This window comes from Diabrotica virgifera, chromosome 9 (genome assembly GCF_917563875.1).
Source record: "Diabrotica virgifera virgifera chromosome 9, PGI_DIABVI_V3a".
NCBI lineage: Eukaryota > Metazoa > Arthropoda > Insecta > Coleoptera > Chrysomelidae > Diabrotica > Diabrotica virgifera.
The window spans coordinates 139,214,166-139,220,887 of record NC_065451.1 but is presented as its reverse complement, the minus strand read 5'-3'; positions in this window follow the sequence as shown (position 1 = coordinate 139,220,887).

The following is a 6,722-nucleotide window of genomic DNA, read 5'->3' as shown; positions in this document are numbered from 1 at the left end:
CGAAAAATAGGTGGATGTCCAGATACGCCTTATGTACACCAAGTAATAACTGGACACCCAACCTTTGACAAAACTCTATAATTGTAACGGTTGAGATTTGGACATCCGGTTATGGTTCCTTGAGTAGAGCTCATTTTCAAGGTACGAAAGCCCCGAAAAAGTAAAATTAGCCAAAAATGGACATCCGCCTTTAGTGAACCAAACCCCAGATATACACATACATTTCTATAAGTATATTATTCAGTTATACTTACATCATTCCATCCCTTTATAGTCTTGGACGGCCCCATTTTGTTTAACTCGGCAGTCAGCCTTTCCCACATGGTATTTATTTTTCCCAGGTCATTTGGGTGAAACTTGGTTGTCGTTAGAATCTTATTTTGTTCTAGAAAGGAAATTAAGAATTATTTTTGTCGTTTAGTTGTTCTAGGAGCACGAGACATGTTTGAAACAACCAAACACAACTAAAAACACGGAAACATGACGTTGCATATGCACATAAGACAACGGTAAACACAAACAACAAACACAAAAAGAATACAAAAACGTAAATATTTCAAAATATTTTCAATAATTAGGCAAACTCAACTTCTACTTCTTTCTTAAGTTTTTTTGGCCTCCGGCACTCAGTTTTTGGTCAACTACAGGAGTAGTTTAAACGCGACAAAGGTGCGACGTTGCCGTATTTACTTGACAGCCTTGTAGAGGATTTCTCTAAAATAATTTATATTAGCGGTCCTCTATAACAGGGGTCAGCAACCTGCGGCCCGCGGGCCGCATGCGGTCCTTTGGAACGTTTTTTGCGGCTTATTAATGCATCGAAAAAAATATCAAAATGCACTTATATTTTACTTAAAAATAAATTCGATAACACAATTTATCTTTTTTCTGTTCCCATCAAAAAAATGGTCAGTAGTATTTAGTATTTTTAATAAGTTTGTATTGTAATTCCTTTTACTAAGCACATCAAAATCAACTGGGAAATTTAAGACTGATTCAATTGACCATATGGATCGCCAACCTCAATAGAGAAGGCACTTAGGAGGGGGAGGATCTACTGATTTTGACTAATTACTAAAGTAACATCTGGAAGACAGTTTGTCGTAATTCTGAAAGATAGGGACTTTTACCCAGGTCTCGGCAGCGATTTTTGCCGACGTCTCTCCCGATTGTGGAACAGTGGATAATCACTGCTTTCATTTCGCCTATTTCGCTAGTTTGTTACTGTATTTTCATATGTACATGCATTGTGCACACAAACACCTTATTGACAACCGTATCACGTTTCAGACTAATAAATTTAAGGTAAGGGAAAATTCATGTTTTTTTTAGTCTATTTGTAAAATAATTCATATTTAATCGTAGGAAAAATGAATAAAATACCAAAAAAAAAGAAAAATTAATGAGGAAAACCGCGAATTTAATGAAAAATGGAATTACAGTAAAGCACTATGCTTAATTTGCAAAGAGTCTATAAGTGCATTCAAAGAATTTAATTTGCGTCGCCACTTCGACACGAAACACAAAAGTGAATACGATAAGTTTAAATCTCAATTCAGACAAAATAAGGTTGATTCTTTACAAAAATCATTGCAAGCACAACAAAATGTTTTTAAAAAATGTAATGAACAAAGTTCAGCTTTGGTTAAAACGTCATTGCATATTTCAAATTTATTTGCTGAACATAACAAACCATTTACGGATGGAGAGTTTATTAAAAAATGTATTTTGGCTGCTGTCAACGAAATTTGTCCGGAAAAAATTAAAAAATTTGAAGATAATAGTTTGTCTGCACGTACAGTAGTTCGACGTATTGAAAATATCTCAACTAATATCTGTAATAAATTAAAAGAAAATTCTTCGCAGTTTGAGTATTTTTCACTAGCGCTTGATGAAAGCAACGATGTAACTAGCACCGCTCAATTGTTAATTTTTATCCGTGGAATTGATAAACAATTTTGTGTCACAGAAGAACTTCATGGGACTACAAGAGGTGAGGATATATTTTTGCAACTATTAGATGTTTTCATTATGTACACTCTCAAGTGGGAAAAATTAAAAATTGTGACAACTGACGGAGCAAAGAACATGACGGGTCACAATACTGGGTTGGTAGGCATGATTAATAAAAAACTTAAAGAATTAAATATTACACAGCCTCTTCTACAACTTCATTTTCATTGTATTATCCATCAACATGCACTTTGCGCAAAAGTTGTAAATTTGAAAAATGTTATGAACATTGTAGTAAATTCCGTCAATTATATTCGCAAAAACGGTATGAACCATCGAACATTCCGAAACTTTTTAAATGAAATTGACTCAGAATATGAGGATGTCATTTATTTTTCTGAAGTAAGATGGCTTAGCCGTGGAAAAGTTTTAGAAAGATTTTTCGAGTTGATTGACGAAATTGAAATATTTTTAACAGACAAAGGTAATAATACACCAGAATTATCAAATTTTTAATGGATAAGCGAGTTAGCTTTTCTCGTAGATATTACAACTTCCCTAAATAAATTAAATACAACACTACAAGGCAAAGGAAAGTTAATTAACGAGCTATTTACAGAGATCAAAAGTTTCCAGCTTAAAATAAAATTGTTTATTTCTCAACTTGAAAAAAATAATTACTGTCATTTTCCTACTTTGCAATCGTTTTTAAGCAAAAATGACAAACAGTGTCCTAATATTTTTATTGAATCACTAAAAGTACTAGATGAAAATTTTCGTGATAGGTTTCAGGATTTTTATGCAAAAGAAATGGACATATTAATATTTGAAAATCCTTTAAAGTTTGATATTCTAAAAGCACCAGACAATTTACAACTAGAGTTAATTGATTTGCAATCTAACAATGTATATAAAAATAATTTTGAGGAAAATAATTTAATTGCATTTTACTCAAATCTACCAGAAAACAAATTTCCCAATTTACGAAATTTTGCTAAATCGATGATCTGTATTTTTTCCAGCACATATTTATGCGAACAAACATTTTCAAGAATAAATTTCATAAAATCAAAATACAGAACTAGGTTGACGGATGAAAATTTACATAACTTGTTGAGGATCTCAGTATCCCAAACAGAACCGGACTTAAATGAAATATCAAAAAATATTCAAGAACAAAAAACGCATTGAATTTTAACTTTATTTGATTTAATAAGTAAAATGTAAGGTAAAATATTTTTCCACCTACCTCTACCGAAAGTATACTTTTCCGGACCTGATTGTAGGGAGCAAAGTTGTACTTTTCCTCCCTAGGGAGGAAAAGTAAAAGTGACGTCATGGTATTTCATTCATGAAATATAACTTATTGACGCCCTGTACAATATCTATTTTCTATTACGTAAGTATCTATACATTTTAACGTTTAGTTATAAAACACCCTGTATTTTGCAGAATGGTAAAAACAGTAAATTGTTATTTTAATTTAACAATGTTTACATTAATAATTTAACTTAAATTTGACAGTTGACAGTTATATTGTACCTACTTGTTACTTTTAGTTTTAATAAATTTTGTTGGTTAGTTACATAAATAAATTAAGTAAAATTGAAAAAATGACTTGTAATTTGAGGAAGGTGGAAAAACCATATGTATAACATGGGAGTAAAGTGCCTTTTCCTCCCTTGAATGATTACTGCCCTCCGCTACGCGTCGGGCAGTAAACTTCATTCTCGCGAGGAAAAGTAGCACTTTCCTCCCTTGTTATACAAATAGCTATTCCTTGATGTTTCACATATTTTATATTTTCTTATTTATACATAAATATGAAGGGTCAGGGGGAAGAACGATGAATGTCTATCTTGAAGCAATTTCGGTAAAATGATAAACAAGGTTATATATTCATTGTTTTCTTCCCTTGCATCTAATCTTCTGGCCTGTTTTTAAGGCAATTATTATCGTTATTTTCCCTTGGCCGTTCACAGGTTGATAGTACCGTAGCTAAGCTAACATATTTCGCAAGAATCTCAAAATGACCAAACATTGACTTTCATCGTTTTTTCCTCTGACCCTTCATATGTAATTGGAACTGTATATTCTTTTGTTTCCCTTCTAATAACTGTAAAATGATTGTTGTCTGACATTATTATTATTAAGTATAGCACATCAATAAAAAATAAATTTTTTCTTCATTTATTTTTAATAATATTTATACTCTCATATGCTATAAAAGAACTATTTAGATTACATTTGAATATGCGGCCCGCATAGAATTTTTTTTTAAATGGCCCGCCGTCCGAAAAAGGTTGCCGACCCCTGCTCTATAATATGTGTTTACAGAATGTCAATCTAACCTAAAACTTTTAGAGAACCGTTAAAAGCTAAATTTTAGAGACTTTTAAGCTAAACAGCTTAAAAATTTGGAACGGTCAGATCACGAAAACGGCACATTTATTTTGTCCGACAGAACAGACTTAAACTCTTCGAACAGAGATTAAACTCTCATGCAAAAATCAGACTGCTATTTATCACCAAATGGGCGTGGAACGTGTAGAATATGTCAAATGCCAGGAATTATGACAGGTGATAAATAGCAGTCTGATTTTTACATGAGAGTTTAATCTCTGTTCAGAGAGTTAAAGTCTGTTCTGTCGGACAAAATAAATGTGCCGTTTTCGTGGTGTGACCGTTTCAAATTTTTAACCTGTTCCACAATTAAAGCTGCTCCTGTTCCAGTGTTCCTATATATCCAAAGTTTATCCGACTAGATACCCTTAAGCTATTAACAAATTTTCAGCTTGCTATTAATCAACTTCAAAGGCATCATTACTAGCAACCTTGTATACTCTTGGGGCAAGGTGTTCCCCGTGAAACTTTCTAATATGTTGCGCAATATAATTCTTTGCAAATATTTTGCAACAAGTTGGGCACTTCATATTAAAAAAAAATGAATTATGTTATGATTTTAAACTAATAAAGTTGTGATGATGTATGATTATTAAAAAATATGATTATTAAAAACTATTAAAGTAAAAAAATCGTAAAATTGGCGAATGGATTTAATGTCCACAATTATATAAACCAAACAAACAACAATGATATAAATAAATAAAGACAAGTACATAAATAAAATAATAATTATTGTTACTGACTGAGAGAAGAGGGTTAGGTCTAATCAAAGAAATAGGAAATAAATACGTAGTATTAAAATTAAATACGATTCGATTTTCGATACTTTTCGATGTGATCGAAAAATCTGGTTTGTATGAATGGATACCGATCTGCCTGATTTGTTGGTATGCTCTCTAGACACTAGTCCCCACCATATACGTCACTGACCAACCGTTGATTGTCATTAACATTACCAGGATATCTATCTACTGCCATTCATAATCTTTCTAGCTTTCGAAATAATTTTCTAAAATACGTTTGTAACAAACCAAATAACAAATAAAAATTTGTTAATTCAGATTCTCCATTATATTTTTCATCTAAAACCAACATTTTTTGTTCAATTTCTTCAAATTCATCCAACAGTCTCTCCGCTCTAGATAATCTACTTTCAAATTCAATAAGGAATTGTTCGTCATTAATTTTCCCCTCTACAATATTACTACTATCTAGAAATTTTGAAAAAATTGTTAATTTTCCCTTAATAGTCCCTCTCTTTCTTACTAAACCTTCCGTCATCTTATTAATAATAGAATTATAATTAAAACTTTAAAAAGAGTAAACCCTGTAGTATTAAAATTATTAAACCAAAACCAACTAGTTCAAATATATTGGGAATTCTTCTTTTTGTAGTTCCTTCTCCTATCGGAGGTTGGCTATCATCGCAGCTATACGTACCTTATTGGCGGCTGCTCTGAAAAGATCTACTGAGCTGCAACTATACCACTCTCTCAGCCAGGAAATTCTTCTACCTATATACCTTTTAACCTTCATTTTACCTTGCATTATGAGCCTTTATATCTCATATTTTGCACCTCTGGTAATGTGGCTTAAATATTCTAGCTTCCTTGTTTTGATGTTCTTTATCACCTCGCAATCCTTTTGCAGCCTTCTTAACACTTCTGCATTTGTAACTCGTTGGATCCATAGTATTTTCAAAATCCTTCTATAGCACCACATCTCAAAGACTTCCAACTTCTTTATATTTTCTACTTTTAGTGTCCAGCTTTCCACTCCATACAACAAAGTCGAGAACACGTAGCATCTTAAGGCTCTTATCCTGAGCTCCAGAGGAAGGTCTCGACTAACCAACATCTTTTTCATTTTTATAAATGCTTGTTTTGCAATTTCAATGCGTGTCCTGATTTCTCTACCCTGGTCATTGTCTTTATTTACCCAGGTTCCCAGCAGGCCCGGCCCTAGGAATTTTGCCGCCCTGGGCAAGATCAGCAACCGCCGCCCCCCTTCCCTTGGTAGACCCAAAAACAAAAATTTCAACAACGCTCTTAGTTTTCTGAAAGCTATCACTTAATGCGTTAAATGTTGTGTCTATAATTTTTAAATAGAAGTAAACTTTATATCGTGTCTCTATATCTATGTACGTCTATACTTTCATATTCAGCCTTATAGCCAAATTGTCTTTTCACTTTCGTCTTTCTTGCAATTACTGTGCCTCCGATTTTCATATTCTCAATTTATAACTTTGATACTGGCTCTTTTGCGGCTGTCAAATAGCCCTGGAATTTTAAATCACTTCTGAGAGACTTAATGGATTTCCGTTTTTTAAATAAACTTACAACTTGATATTGATTGAGCTTGAT